General features: G+C 46.4%; 1 long non-coding RNA gene across 1 annotated transcript in view; it reads left to right on the top strand.

The window, feature by feature from the left end:
- The first annotated feature begins 515 nt into the window (after window positions 1-515).
- The window catches only part of LOC106899120, a 33,521-nt gene continuing 17,925 nt past the window's right edge, over window positions 516-16,111 (top strand). Inside the window, exon 1 of the long non-coding RNA XR_001414021.1 lies at window positions 516-796. This is a non-coding gene — a long non-coding RNA (uncharacterized LOC106899120). The remainder of the gene's footprint in view (window positions 797-16,111) is intronic.

The following is a 16,111-nucleotide window of genomic DNA, read 5'->3' as shown; positions in this document are numbered from 1 at the left end:
TTTGTTCCCTAAACCAGTTAATAGCTGTTTATTTTATAAAAACGGTCAGGTATAGACTTTTCCAATAATTTGACAGACATCCCCGGATGGGGACACGGTCCCTAGATCTTTTGTGACAAACAGAAGAAATTACCGTTTTATAGAAAGCGAATAGTCAATATTTCATTTCATAGTTGCCATGTACAATTTTCCCCCTTATTTGGAGAAGATTAAAGGAGAAAACTCAATTCATTATTACATTTTAAAATATGCATTGGATTTTTCCAGATTGTTATTTTAGGCCGGCTCTTCCAATGCCTTTTCTTGGCAAGAATAGGGTCAGTGATTTTTTTTCCTTGTTTTTTTTTTTCTGTGTGAGTGTGAAAGATTAAAGACTCATTTAAGCCATTACATGGAAAACATGTGTTCTTGCTGATTCACACCGGGGCTCCTGTTAAGAGTGTCATCTGCTGAAATGCTGTCTCTGTTTTCGACACGTCGGGCATCAAATATCTGTTGTTGCTTTCCAGGTGCAGTGGCCAACGCGCCGGGATCTGAAGAAAGAACTCAGGCACGTTCTCCATGGAGATGGGAGGACTTCCCAGTGCTTGAAGGAAGTAAAAAAGAAGCAAACCCCCCCAAAAGCTTGAAGGAAGCAAAAGGTGGTCATGAAGACAGAGGTCCTCCTTGGAGGAAAATTGTGGCTTTTGACCAATTCTGCTCAGAAACGTCCCCATCCACGATGGCTGTGCCTCTTCTCAGACCTTGTTGACTTTATCATCCCAGGAGAAGTGTCTCGGGCCACCCAGCTGAGAAGGTAAGGTGAGGGAGCCATCCTGTGCTGTTTGCTGATCCAGTGGGGCACTGCTAGACCTTTGACCATCTGCGTCTTTGTGCCTGCACGTGGGTTTCTAGCCCACCCATCTCCAAGAGTTAGTAGCCTAAACCAAAAAAGAATATTAAAAAAAAAAAAAGGAATTTAGAGGGACAGAAATGATAAAGCAGCACCTAAATCCATCTCTGTACGCTTTTGCAATAACATCACGAAATAAGAAGCATTAGAAATGCCCTGCGCCTTGCAATTCTGGTTTGTGTAGACATCAGCTTGGAGATGGATGTGCTTGATCCACCTGCCAATTCTTCCTTTATCTCTTAACATGAAGGTGAGGGGTGTTTGTAGATGGTGAGAGCTGGGTCTGCTCAGTCCTCACGTCCCCCAAGGAATGTAGGAGGTGACTGTGCTGTGTGTAGGGTCACGTAGGGGTGGTGGGAGCTGGGAATGAGCTCCATCCCCTCCTGCTTGGCTGTGACCTGAATGTAGAGAGGAAAAAAGGCAGTCTGCTGAACCCGTGTTCATCTGTATGAATCACACCCAACGAACAACAACTTATCCCCGTCCGATCTGCTAATACATATTTATTCTGTTAACAAGTAATTCATTCCCCGGCAGAAAGCTCGGGAGCTGATTTATGTCGCGGTCAAATCAAGTCTGAAAAAAGCCCCTACGTTTCCCTCGATAAATCACGCCGCTTTTGGGTTTTGCTGGGGGCTGTAGAGAAAATGGGAGTTGAGAAAACAGGGCGGCTTTGTGACCGGCCGTAATTAATAACCGTTAATGAACAGCATGAGCAATGCTCTGTTATTGTTAAGATTATTAATAATGCTGATCGTTATTTCGGTATGACGACGGCGATCGTTCGTAATAATAATGAAGGGTAGGTACCTTGGGGTGCCCCCTGTCACCCCGAGGAGGTGGTGGTTGGATGTGACACCCATCATGGTTGGATGGGTGTCACAAAAAGTCCACGTCCCCCTGTGCAAGATGCTTTTACTCCAAATTGGTGGGGGGTGTCAGAATAAACGTGTACGTGGGTGGAGACTCCTCATCAGCGTCGCCCCCGGAGAAGTAAAATCAGTGTAAGCCATTCCCAGAGTTACCTAAAACAACCATTTTGTTTATATTGGACAAATTCACACCCCAGGGAACAAACTCCAAATATTCCGTGGACTGAAATACTCATAATTTGCCGTATTTTAATATCAGCGATTTTTTTTCCTTCTTATTAAATTAATTCAGAAGGTTACGTTTCTCCTGTAACTTCTGCATCTCTTCTGCCTCTGTACAAGGTAAAATTACTCCAGCTCGAATTTTTGGCATTTTCAAGAACAGGGAATGAAATGGGCGTGGATTTCCTGGGAGGACGAAGCATTTTCAACCTTAAAAAGGTTTAAACTCCCTTGATTAAGTTTCCCTGAGAGGTTTAAGCGAGCGTGTCCGCATTCAGATTCGTGTTAATCTACAGCTTTTCATAGACATCATGTTTTTAAAGCTCTAAATCCACGAAAGGTTTTTTTGGTTGGGTTTTTTCTTTGAGCCTCCTGCCTTGCCGTGGCTGCCCGGTGACAGCGCTGAATTTAATGTGTGGATGATAAATTCAACCCAACGCGCCGTAAATAGTCGCTAAATATTCAGCAGGAGCCTCGGCTGCCTCCTTGCACCGAGGCCCAAGACAAGCTCAGATGGTGACATTTTCCTCCCTAATCCCTTTACTTCTCTTCCCATGCAAGAGATTTTTCAAAGAATGCTAAATGTCACCCAAGGCCCCTCAAGCTTGCAAAAAACTCTTTAGAAGTTGGGGTTTTTGTTTTTTTCAAAGGAGGCATAGCCTGCAGTGCCACCACCCTCAGGAGAAGAACCTGGGTTTGGTGGCATCTCTTCCAGAGGGACCTGAAGGTTGCAAGCATGCCTTGAAGGCCAGATGGTGCTCGGCTGAGGATGGGGGCTTCTCCCCAAAGCTGTGTGAGATTATGGCATAATTAATAAAATACAGCCACTTCAGGCAAATGTGTGAACTAGGCTGAAGCTAATGAAGCTAATTGCTTCTGCGTCTTGCGGGTTCGTTAGTGCTAGCCTGAGTGTGAACTTTGAGGGAATGGCATCACGTGGAAGGGGAAAGGAGGAAGATCTGGTAACGTTGTATCTGGGCGCATCTCTTCCAGAGGGACCTGAAGGTTGCAAGCATGCCTTGAAGGCCAGATGGTGCTCGGCTGAGGATGGGGGCTTCTCCCCAAAGCTGTGTGAGATTATGGCATAATTAATAAAATACAGCCACTTCAGGCAAATGTGTGAACTAGGCTGAAGCTAATGAAGCTAATTGCTTCTGCGTCTTGCGGGTTCGTTAGTGCCAGCCTGAGTGTGAACTTTGAGGGAATGGCATCACGTGGAAGGGGAAAGGAGGAAGATCTGGTAATGTTGTATCTGGGCTTTGTCAGGAGGATGGGGCAGTCTTTTTTTGGTGGTGCCCAGGGACAGAAAAGGGGGTAAAAGGCACAAATTTGACCATAAGAAGGTCCATCTCAACATGAGGAGGAACTTCTTCATGTTGAGGGTGGCAGAGCCCTGGCAGAGGCTGCCCAGAGAGGTGGTGGAGTCTCCTTCTCTGGAGACATTCCAACCCCACCTGGACACATTCCTGTGGGACCTGCTCTGGGTGGCCCTGCTTTGGCAGGGGGTGGGACTAGATGATCTCCAGAGGTCCCTTCCAATCCCATATCATTCTGGGATTCTGTGACTTGTTTAAGGTTGTTGTGCTGTGATCTCCAGAGGTCCCTTCCAATCCCATATCTTTCTATGATTCTGTGACTTGTTTAAGGTTCTTGTTCTTGAAGCTGATATGTATTTTTAGCCAGATATCTCAATTTTCTAGTGTGGAGGTGGTCTTTGTGTCCCAGTTCCCCTCTGCAAGGTGAGGCAGCAGTACTGGTTTACCTGCTAAAACTGGTGTTAAAAATGTAGCCCTCCAAGATGGGGACCAGAGAGATTTCTGTGGGATTGAACGCCACAGCAGTGCCCGTGGCCCCAGCAGCTCTGGCCAGCACGGGTCCCCTACCCCAGCCAAAAATTAGTGTTTAATTAATGGGGGCTTGAGAGCTGTGTCTAACAGGAGATGCTACATCTGTGCAACACTGGTTTTGAGGTGGGGAATGGGTTTGAAGAGGGAAAACGTTCTAAGTGCAGAAGTTAGTAGAAGTAAAGAACAATCTTTCCATTCTTGTAAATGTTGAACTTTTGAACGTTTTCCTGAGGTGAGTACAGAAAGAAGCTGAGTTTCGTGTGAACTGGCAATTTAAGCCAAAGATGACATCGGTCTGTGTTATTCGGGCTGTTTCCCTTCAGTCAGTTTGAAAAACATTTTTACAACGATATAATCAGCCTAAATTGAAAACCAGTATTTCATTTTAAGGATATTGTAAAAATAGTTTTTCACCTTTTCAAAGTTAGTTTTTTTTTTTCACCAGGAACTTGCTAAAAACAGATCTTTGCAAAGGCTAATTTTGGTTTTGATGAGCAAGAGTCTTTAGACCAGATGAATTTTGCTGGAGGATGTCTAGCTCTATCCTCCGTGTCCTGGCAGAAGAACCACCTTGTCTCATGTCTCCTGGTGGGGTGGGTTGAGGAGATGGGCTTAGCTTGGAACCCGCTTTCATGCTTAGGGATTGCTCCACAGTCCAAAAAACTGTGGCTGCCCCATCCCTGGAGGGGTTCAGGGCCAGGTTGGATGGGGCTTTGAGCCACCTGGTGTGGTTGGAGGCCACCTGGTCCATGGCAGGGGGGTGGGACTGGATGCTCTTTAAGGTCCCTTCCAACCCAAACCATTCTATGATTCCTCCAGTACGAACCAAAGTCAAACATTGTGCAAAATGTTTTATTCCCCCCTGAGTAAACACCAGTTTATTATGCACAGGAAGAGATCGCTGCATATATAAAGAGAAGAATTTTTTTTTATTGCTTTTTTTTAGGTTCATCCCATGCAAGTCTCAGTTTGTTAATTGTTTCTACACGGAGGAGGTTTATTGACCATATTTCTCCATGTTTCTTAATTGTGAGCACAGCTGAACGTACTGAGCATAACATTTCAACTGCCTTATATGAGTTCATAACATTTTGCAATAACCCTTGCAATATTTGTTTAGATGAACACTTGAAGGACATCTGTCGGTGCCGGAAACAATGATGCAGGTTTTTTTTGCTTTTGTTGTTTGGGGTTTTTTTTTCTTTTAATTGCTATTTTGTCAGAGGAATAGGCACGCTGCTGTCACTTGAGATGAAAACCCTGCTTAAATGCCGACAAAATCTGCTCTGCGTTACCCCCGTCCCTCCTTTCCCTCTCTAATTGGCAGAGATGCAACAACGACTTGAAGGTAGAGTCTGTTAATGCATATTTTGGAAATTGAGATGGGTATCTTGCGAAGCCATATGCACGGCTCTCCGGGGGGTTTATTTAGGCAGTTAGTATTTGTGTTGATAATAGCACCGTGAGTTCTGTTTGATGTCAGGTTTGAGAATAGGCCGTGAATAAGGGATGGTGTTTGAGGGAGGAACATGCTTCATGTGCTATGATTCCATGAACACGGAGCTGTGTGATGGGCAACTAAAACACAGGACTCAGATGCTCCACATCTACAGAATCACAGAATGATATGGGGTTGGAAGGGACCTCTGGAGATCATCTAGGCCAACCCCCTCCCAAAGCAGGGCCACCCACAGCAGGTCCCACAGGAACGTGTCCAGGTGGGGTTGGAATGTCTCCAGAGAAGGAGACTCCACCACCTCTCTGGGCAGCCTCTGCCAGGGCTCTGCCACCCTCACAGGAAAGAAGTTCCTCTTCATGTTGAGATGGAACTTCCCATGTTCCAGTTTGTGCCCATTTCCTCTTGTCCTGTCCCTGGGCACCACTGAAAAAAGCCTGGCCCCATCCTCCTGACACCCACCCTTCAAGTATTTATAGGCCTTGATCAGATCCCCCCTCAGCCTTCTCTTCTTCAAACTAAAAAGACCCAAGTCCCTCAGCCTTTCCTCATCAGAGAGGTACTCCAGTCCCTTGGTCATCTTTGTACCCTCTGCTGTCCCCTCTCCAACAGTTCCCTGTCCTTCTGGAACTGGGGAGCCCAGAACTGGACCCAGTGCTCCAGTTGGGGCCTCCCCAGGGCAGAGCAGAGGGGCAGGATGCCCTCCCTTGATCTGCGTGATTTAAATCCCATTTTTATCCCCAAGGTTAAAAAAAAAAAATCAGTTCAAATTTTTGCAGGATCTGGTCCTTCATTTCCTTCATTTGCGGAGCATGAATATACAGTTCCAGCCAGAGTGTTTTATATGTGATGGGGACAAACACCCTCAAGCAAAAACAAGTGAGGAATTGATGTCTCCATGGAGCAAATGAAGCCAATTGCCTCCTAGAATGGCAGCAAATGCTTTATTTAAATCAGGGGGGAAAAAAAAAAACCTATAGATGCCTACATTTCGGTCTGACCCACTCACACGCTTGTAATTTAGGAGCATCTTCCCATTTCTCCATCCCCTGGTGACGAGGTGAGGGCCAGGGAAGGATGGCTGAGGTGGCAGAGCAGACTGACACCCCAAAAAATTTGAATTTCAGGTCTGGCCTTCTTCACATATGTCCTACATGACCTCAGGCAAGTCACTCCATATCCTAGTACCTCATTTTCTCGTCAGTAAAATGGAGATAATCACTCCTTCTTACCTCACAAGTATATGAAGATGGATATACTGAAGGCTGTGAGGTAATTAGCTGTTGTGGCATTGGGTCATCTAGTAATTCAAATGAATCTTACAGGAGAGATTAACCATCATAACATCTGTTTCCTCTGCTTTGAACCAAGTATGAAAACTGTTGATTTTTTCAGGGAGAACTTCTGTACAGGGTGACCTTGGTGCAATTCTTTTTTCTGGCTGAATTTTGACTCTTAATGGCCTGGAAAAAACAGGAAGGAAACCGTAACACGTTTCTCCAGGTTGTTAATTGGATAAATTGATTTGAGATAACACAGGTGCTCTTGATGGCTTGCTCTGCATTTTGGTTCATTTTAATTCAAGTAGCTGATGGTCCAGGAGCTTGTCCTACCCTCACAGCACAGCTGTAACACAGCTGGAAGTGATGTTTTGCCTTGGGGATCATCAGATGTGAGATTTGGGAACAGACTTATGAGCAGGGCCTGTTGTGATGGGACAAGAGGTAACAGTTTTAAGTTGAAAGAAGGGAGACTGAGATGAGATCTGGGGAAGAAATTCTTGGCTGTGAGGGTGGTGAGATCCTGGTCCAGGTTGCCCAGAGAGGTGGTAGATGTCCCATCCCTGGAAACATTCCGGGTCAGGTTGGATGGGGCTCTGAGGAACCTCATCTAGTGGAAGATGTCCCTGCTTGTTGCACGGTGGTTGGACTAGATGGCCTTTAAAGGTCCCTTCCAACCCAAACCACTCTGTGATTCTGTGAAATCCAGCTGGAGGGAGCAGAAATGCCAAATCATTTTTGATCTTTACTCCTGTTGTATCATCTGGCGATGTTAAAACTAAGGTACCGTCCGCTCCTGTGGACTTACCAGCATCATAGCTGCAGTGTGGTTACCAGGTCTTGTGAGGGGTGTGGCACAATATTGTTGGTGGAAAACAAAATATTTAGTGTAATTTTTGATGAGTAATAGCACTGTTACTGCAGCAGTAAATTCTTTTATACCTTTAGAGACTGCAGGCCTGCTTGCCAGGTGCTGTTGAGAATATTACTTTGAAAGTACCTCGTGACTTTCCCCTAGCGAGCCATTTAGGGATTAGAAACCCCTGAATCATCTTTTTATTGAGTTTATAGACTGGCCCAGCGCACATTCCGACCGAACATTGAAAAGTTTGCCAGCCCACGAAATCGAATCAATTAAGCCTGCAAGATTTACGATGCGGGTCTTTGGGAGTTTCGGGGGTGGGAGTCGCTGGTCTTTTGCCAAGGGCACAGCAGGAAAATGCATTTTTACCTCGGCTACGTCAAGGTGCAGGTGGAGATTTGCACCCACGAGTGAGCTGGGAAGTTCTGCTGGAAGGTGGTGTGCTGGAAGGATTCATCCCCTGGTCATGCCTTGGGGGTTGCATCTTTTGGGGCAGATTTTTTGAGGACCAATTATAAGTATGAAGATATATATTTGATTCATAGAATCGTCTAGGTTGGAAGAGACCCTTGGGATCATCGAGTCCAACCATCTCCCCTACTCTACAAAGTCATCCCCTACACCATGTCCCTTAGCACTGCATCTAAACGGCCCTTAAACACAGCCAGGGATGGGGACTGATTGAATGGACAAAGGAGGGGAAGGTATCTTGGGACGTACCACCCTTGATGTCTCCATGATGGAACGTCAGAAAAATTAGGGCAATGATGTCTGCCTTCAGACAGGCACAGGGTTGTGGGCAGCATCATGTGTAGGCACATTGGGAAATGTCCTTTAAACAACACCATAATTTCCAAATCTCTGTCTCCTCCATCCATCTCCACCATCTCCACCTGCACAAGAGGCTGAGTTTTCCTAACGGCGATCCAGATGTTTTTCAAAATATTATCCGGTATCAAACGTCTACGAAAAGTAACCTGAGAACAGCAAAATAAGAAGGGTTAATTAATCATTTCATTATAACCGACTACCAGTAAGGCTGTGCACAATTTAACTTGGAATGAGTCACCAAAAATGGTGAAGCTTGACTGGTATTGGGAGGACGCGAAGTTACTCCATAAAAGAGATTTGTACACCTATTAAATGATTAGTTTTCAGGGGAAATAGCCTGTGGAAACACTATATAAAAGCATTGAACAGGGCAAGGTTTGCACCTTATTACCTCTACAGCTCTGTTAAGCTGCCTTGGGCTGACATCAGGAGGCTGCGTGAGGAGAAGAAATGATGTTTTTTTTCCCCGAAGGGTAACTTTTGAGTGGGAATTTACATGACAGCCTTCCTTTCTTACCTCTCTAATTTTTCTGTTATCCCCCTTTTTTTTTTTTTTTTCCCTGCACACAAATCACCTCTGGTTGAAAAACCAGGTTTCCTTATTCTCATTGATCCCGCTACATGAATCTAAAATTACCCGGAGCTGTTCCTGTCACTCCGTCACATCCTGATGTTGGTTTGACTGCTCTCCCAAGTGACACTTTTCAGCTCCGTGCTTGACGTGTTTTCGTTCCTTGAAAAAAAAAAAAAAGCATCTTAAAATAGTTCCTCGTTTCCCTTTGCAGTTTATCGATTACAACCCGGCAATTCCCAGCCCCAATCTTGACAAAACTTTTGTGATACAGGGAGGATGATTAAGAAAAATCTCTTCCTTTCCAGCTTCTCCACCTCCTCGTGTAGGACCTGAGCGTCACTCGTGTTTCTTGCCAGAGTCGGGATAAAGGGAAGCTTTTAGGGAGTAAATATGGGCTTGTAGGAATGAAAAATGAAAGATAATACAGGCTCTGCATCTTGGGGGCTGTTGCTAAAGCTCCCAGTGGGTTTGGATACTCGATGAGCTTCCTTACTCTTGCCATTGTGTGTGCTGGGCAGCTCCATCGAGCCTTCACCTCTTTCAATGAGTGCTCTATCAAAGGGCTCTTCAAGGAAGGGTTTCTCATCTCTGCCATCTCGCAAATGGATCATGAAGCTTCAATTTCAATCTGCCCAAAGGAGGCTGAGATTCCTCAGGAAAACATGTAGGCAATGCTCCCGGGGAAAGAGGTGCCTGAGGGATGCACGGGGAGAAGAACCGGCGACGCGAAAGCAGCCGAGGAATGGGGTAAAGTTGAAGCAAAGCAGAAAAGGAGAGAGGGGAATGATCAGAGGGAAATGATCCCTCTGACTAAATGAGAGGGAAAATGATTAGAGGGATGGAACATCTCGCCTGGGAGGACAGGCTGAGAGAGTTGGGGGGGTTCAGCCTGGAGAAGAGAAGGCTCCGGGGAGACCCTAGAGCTCCTTCCAGTCCCTCAAGGGGCTCCAGGAGAGATGGGGAGGGACTCTGGATCAGGGAGGGGAGCCACAGGATGAGGGGGAAGGGTTTGACACTGAAAGAGGGGAGATGGAGATGAGATCTGGGGAAGAACTTCTTTGGTGGGAGGGTGGTGAGAGCCTGGCCCAGGTTGCCCAGAGAAGCTGTGGCTGCCCCATCCCTGGAGGGGTTCAAGGGCAGGTTGGAGGGGGCTTGGAGCAACCTGGTCTGGTGGGAGGTGTCCCTGACCATGACGGGGGTGTGGAATAAGATGATCTTTAAGGTCCCTTCCAACCCAAACCATTCTGTGATTCTCCTGGTTCCAGTGCATGCCAGGATAGAGGTCTTAACTCAAGATGGAGTGAAGCTGTTGGACAAGCAGGCATCTCTGTTACAAATGTTCTGCAGGTCCATGTTTTCTACTGAAGTCTATATCATGCTGTGCCGTAAGAAATATCTTTTATATCAGATTTATATTTGCTGGTTGTAGCTTATTGTTCATTTTGGAATAAGAGGCTGCTTCTCAGATTGTTTGGTATTTCCCCTCGTGTCTCCTGTGCACAAATCAGTGCTTGTTTTCTGAGTGATACAGGGATGTGGAGTGGGTCTGGCTCTCACTGGTGCTTCAGGAGAGGAAGGAGAAAGCTTGGAGGGATCTAAACGTGCGAGGGGCACCAAATGAGAGGGCATGACTAATTCAAGTATCCTTTCTCTTCTGACAGTCTCCAATGAGTCTTTATTTTGGGAGCAATTGAGAGCTAGGTCCGTTTGGGGAAATTAATAGCACTTGCTCTAAAGGACCCTTTGTCAAAGAAATGCCCAAAAAATTTATGGTCTTGAGCCAGGCCTTGCAAGTATTGAATGAAGAGTGTCAATATGAGGTCTTCTGTTTACAGCTTTAGTGAAAGAGGCTTTTCAGACAGGCTATGATTTGTATCAACTCCTACCCACAATTGATCTCAAAAGGACCAATTTAATGCAGGATCTGTTTATTTTAGGAGAGGGCTAACAGACCTTTGAAAGGGCCAGCGGTGAAGCCGAACAGATTTTCGATATCTCTATTGCTGCAGAAAAAGGTGCTCTCTCAGTTGTGCTCTCCAAAAATGGTGGAAGGCAAACGCTAGATATTTATATCCCCAATATTGCTCTCTTACAGCACACATCAGAGCTACAGGGATTTTACCCAGTTGCAATTAATATTTTTTTTCCATCTGATTTCGAGGCTGTGGAAATTCAGGCTTATGCAAATTCTGGTAAATAACTTCACGTGTTTTGCTGTAACAGAACAACTGTAGTCTCCGGCTACCGGTAGTCAAATATAAGATTTATTTCTGTTGAACAATGGCAAATGGAATGTAAGAATTGCTCAAGAGAGCAATAAATAAATATTCCTCCTTTGCTGGGAGTGAAGGAAAAATTAATGTCCAAGCAGAGAAAGCAATTTCTCAGTGGAGGAGCAGAGTCTCCTGATAAATGTTCTCAAACTTGTGCACAAAGTTTGGGCAAAATGAAGCTGCTGGTTGTGTTGGAGCTTCCAAAGCCCCAGTTGCTCCTGCACCCTGGTAGGAGAGAAGGAGGAGCAGCAGCTCCGTACCCACCCAGAGGGGCTTGGGATTGACCCCATTACTTGATCCTTCATAAAATCTGAGTTGTCATAGAATGACAGAATGGTTTGTGTTGGAAGGGACCTTAAAGATCATCTTGTTCCAACTCCGTCCCATGGTCAGGGACACCTCCCACCAGGTGGCTCCAAGCCCCTTCCAACCTGGCCTTGAACCCCTCCAGGGATGGGGCAGTCACAGCTTCTCTGGGCAACCTGGGCCAGGCTCTCACCACCCTCCCACCAAAGAAGTTCTTCCCCACATCTCACCTCAACCTCCCCTCTTTCACTTCAGAACCATTCCCCCTTGTTCCATCGCTCCTCTTCCTGACCAAGAGTCCCTTCCAATCTCTCCTGGAGTCCCTTGAGGGACTGGAAGGGGCTTTAAGGTCTCCCTGGAGCCTTCTCTTCTCCAGGCTGAACCCCCCAACTCTCTCAGATTGTCCTCACAGCAGAGGGGCTCCATGTCATGTATGTCTGGGTGCAAGAACAACATCTCCTGCCATGTGCCACCTCATCACTGTGGCACGGCCACCATCTGGCCTGGGAAAAAACATCGAAGTGTATTTTTTAGACATGTTTCTTGGATGTACCCATTGAAGTTCAAGCATCCACAGTCACCCTGCAGCACATGTTTGGGACATGGGACACAGGGATTTGTGGCACGGCCACCATCTGGCCTGGGAAAAACATCAAAGTGTGTTTTTTAGACACATTTCTTGGATGTTAAAGCATCCACAGTCACTCTGCAGCCCATGTTTGGGACACGGAGGGATTTGTGTGGGGCACAGACCCCCCTCTCTGTCACCCCAGTCCCACCAGTTCCCCTGTACGAGCACTAGCAAGTCAACACTGGGCTGGTCTCCACATCCCAGTGCCTGCCATGGTGGCCACGTGCTGTGTCCCCTTTCCTCACCCCCTTGTCCCTGCTGGGGAAATATCTATTTAGCCTTTTGCAAAGACAGTGAAGACAGTGTGTAGCTCTCAATCCTGACTGATTAATGCCCTCCCTAAAAGGCTCTTCATCTTCCCCTCACCGCTGCCTGACAAAGGGTGCCAATATTTTTCCACCGCGCTGCTGGTGCACGTTGTTCATTAACTGCAACGCTTGGCACGGCCCTGCCTTTGGCCTCTTGGTCTGTGGGCATCCCCCCCCATCCTCCCTCCCCTTTGATTAATGCAGAATAAATATTTAGATGGTGCGATAAGAGTCTTACTCAATGTAATTAGTGTTTTCGTACGGGTCTGCTAGATGAAATATTAACACCTTCGTTGTCCGTCGTCTTTGCTCATATTAAATTGTTGTGGGTGGCTAATGATATTTCTTCATGGGCACGTCCAATCTGTGAGCAGCCATTCCAGGAGACAGATGAGCACCATTTCCTTTGAAACAGTGTAAAATGGCTTCTTCAGGATCACGTTAGCCTACGTTGTGCTCGTTTTGGTACCACGGATGAGTTTTGTGGTGAAGGAGAGATGGTGAGGGGTCTGGAGAATAAGTCTTATGAGGAGAGGCTGAGGGAGCTGGGGTTCTTCAGCCTGGAGAAGAGGAGGCTGAGGGGAGACCTTCTTGCTCTCTACAACTCCCTGAAAGGAGGGTGTAGAGAGATGGGGGTCGGTCTCTTTTCTCAAGTCACAGGCGACAGGACAAGAGGAAATGGCCTCAAGTTGCACCAGGGGAGGTTCAGGCTGGATATTAGGAAACATTTTTTCACTGAAAGGGTCATCAGCCATTGGAATGGGCTGCCCAGGGAGGGGGTTGAGGCCCCATCCCTGGAGGTGTTCAAAAGACGGGTTGATGTAGTGCTGGGAGGTCTGGTTTAGTGATGATGCTCCTTGTTTGTTGTGTGGGTGTCTATTTTTGTCAGTTAGGTTGATGGTTGGACAAGATGATCTTTAAGGTCCCTTCCAACCTAGAAGATTCTGTGATTCTGTGATGCTTACACCTAATGGGCTAATAATTTCCAGGCTTAACCTACTTTTCCATTTTTCAGTAGGAATTTTGACTACCATACAATGCAAAATTTGGTTATTTCATGCTCGAGCCTGTAGGAAGTGCAAAAGTTTGTGTGCAGAGACCTGTTTCCATCTTGTCTGGAGCTCTCATGCCTTGAAGCCTTCTCCATGGCCCATCAATGAGTTAGGTCATCCCATCCCCTGCCTGCACGGGGCTCCTGGGGTGATGCTTCTGCATCTCCGAGGTGCAATGAGCCTCTTTGGTGCAAGGAGCTTGGGGTCAGCGGGGTGTGGGGAATAGACAGAGTTCCCCTGTGGAGAAAGTTGCTCAAAGCATGAAAAAATCCATCAGTTTATAAAAACATGAGGGATTGCTACCATAGTGATGGCAAGCAGGGCACAGAGCAAAGCCTTGGTAATAATCCCACCTGTTGTGTCAGTGTGTATTCTCTGCAACGTTGGCTCGGGGAAGTTCTCATTGCCATGACCACTACGAAAATAAGTTGGGTTACCACAGAGCTTTCAGCAACATTAATTTACAAACATATTTAATACGGCGCCGTTACCATCTTTGCACCCCATAAAAATTCGGTAAGTGTTGGCTCCTGAGCAGTTCAACTTATTAATTTTAAGTGACTCAACCATAGCGATATATTCAGGCTTTTAATACAAAATAGTTGTTTGCCAAGGATGTTTGAGCAGCCATAACCAACTTTACACCATCCCCGTTGTTCAAGGAAACACCTCGGCAGCTTAAAGTATTTCAAGTCTATGTTTGCACAGGAACAAAAAGTCTATATTTGCACAGGTTGGGGGCTGACCTGCTGGAGAGCAGCTCTGAGGAGAAAGACCTGGGAGTCCTGGTGGACAACAGGATGCCCGTGAGCCAGCAATGGGCCCTGGTGGCCAAGAAGGCCAAGGGCATCCTGGGGGGCATCAGGAAGAGTGGGACCAGCAGGTGGAGGGAGGTCATCCTGCCCCTCTGCTCTGCCCTGGGGAGGCCCCAGTTGGAGCACTGGGTCCAGTGCTGGGCTCCCCAGTTCCAGAAGGACAGGGAACTGCTGGAGAGGGGAAGGCAGAGGGTTACAAGGATGACCAAGGGACTGGAGCGCCTCTCTGATGAGGAAAGGCTGAGGGACTTCTTGGGTCTTTTGAGTCTGGAGAAGAGAAGGCTGAGGGGGGATCTGATCAAGGCCTAGAAATACTTGAAGGGTGGGTGTCAGGAGGATGGGGCCAGGCTTTTTTCAGTGGTGCCCAGGGACAGGACAAGAGGAAATGGGTGCAAACTTCATTGTAAGATGTTCCGTCTAAATATAAGGTGGAACTTCTTTGGTGTGAGGGTGTCAGAGCCCTGGCAGAGGCTGCCCAGGGAGGTGGTGGAGTCTCCTTCTCTGGAGACATTCCCACTCTGCCTGGACATGTTCCTGTGGGACCTGCTCTGGGTGGCCCTGCTTTGGCAGGGGGTTGGAGGAGATGATCTCCAGAGGTCCCTTCCAACCCCATGTGATTCTGTGAATATCTTGCTGGTAAAACCACTTGGTCTATGTGGACTAGTTTCTACCCTCTGCTAATGATGTAATGGGGATGAGCAAAGCTATGAGGTTTCCTACATCTTGCTGTAATTTTTCTTTTTTTCTTTTCACGGCCAGGTTTTAGAGCAGAATTGCCCCTTTTTTCGAAGTTTTGTGTTTGCTGATTATGATAAAGATTACGATAAATGATTGATGATGATGATAAAGCAAGCTTTTTCTGGTAAATGCCCTTTGTGCTAACGGGGAGCTGAGTCTGAAGCTGGTCAGATGAATGTCTAAGGCAAAGATGTTTGAAGAGATCGCTCGAAGAGTCTCACCAGCCACGAATTTCAGACATGGTGTGCTGTCATCTCAGTGAGATGAACAAGACCCACTGGAGGCATCTTGTTATCTTTCCCTACTTGTTCCACCCTTAAGCTCTTCCCCGTGGCTGAAGGGGTCTGTGGCAGAATTGTCTGAATGTTGGAGCCGCTGGGGACGTGCGAGGCTGATGGCACTTGTCCTCTCGGGGAACCGAAATCATTTGGGTTTCATCAGGTGACAACCAGGGACTAGAAACAAACCAACATTTTAAAACTGAAGCATTTCAGTTTCACTTCAGTTCTTTTTTTTTTTTGTTTTCAAAAATGCTTCCAATCCTCATCCATTTATATTAAATAAGGTTAAAGAAAAGGATAATCCCTTTATAAAAAGACCTAGACCTCTTGTTTTCTTTTGGAGGAACGTTTCGTTCGACCACAAAAAAAAAAAAAGAGAGGATGTTTTAAAGGATTTTCTCTTGTTATTTTGGAGTATTCTCATTTCAGGTTAATCCCAAACTATATCTGTTCTGAAATATCTTTGTGCTTTGGCAGAGCTGTAAGAGAGATTATTCAGACAGCTTTGTTTGCAGTATGACTTCCAAAAGCCTTTTAATTTCATTTGTATCTTAAGGGTTTCAGAAGATGCGTTTTACCGAGGGAATGGAGAAGAGAGGAGAGGTGTGTGCAGGCTAGAAAAATTTGGGAAGTCTAAGATGCTTTTATACCTTTTTTTTTTTTATTATTTTCCATGTCAGCCCATGAGTTAATTTTCTTCTCTGGGGAAATTCAGGCCGGGGGCAAGGCGCGGGGACCGCCGTCCTCTCCGGGAGACAGATGCAGGGTGGTCCCATGTCATTTATTCCTCGGGCTCCTCCAGCCGCGTGGGAGGAGAAGCTGGAAGCCCTGAGCATCTTGATCTCTCCCAGATGATTATCCTGTGACAGAA

The sequence above is a fragment of the Calidris pugnax genome, unplaced genomic scaffold (genome assembly GCF_001431845.1).
Source record: "Calidris pugnax isolate Ruff unplaced genomic scaffold, ASM143184v1 scaffold150, whole genome shotgun sequence".
NCBI lineage: Eukaryota > Metazoa > Chordata > Aves > Charadriiformes > Scolopacidae > Calidris > Calidris pugnax.
The sequence above is the reverse complement of the archived record's forward strand: the minus strand, read 5'-3'. Positions and strand labels throughout refer to the sequence as shown.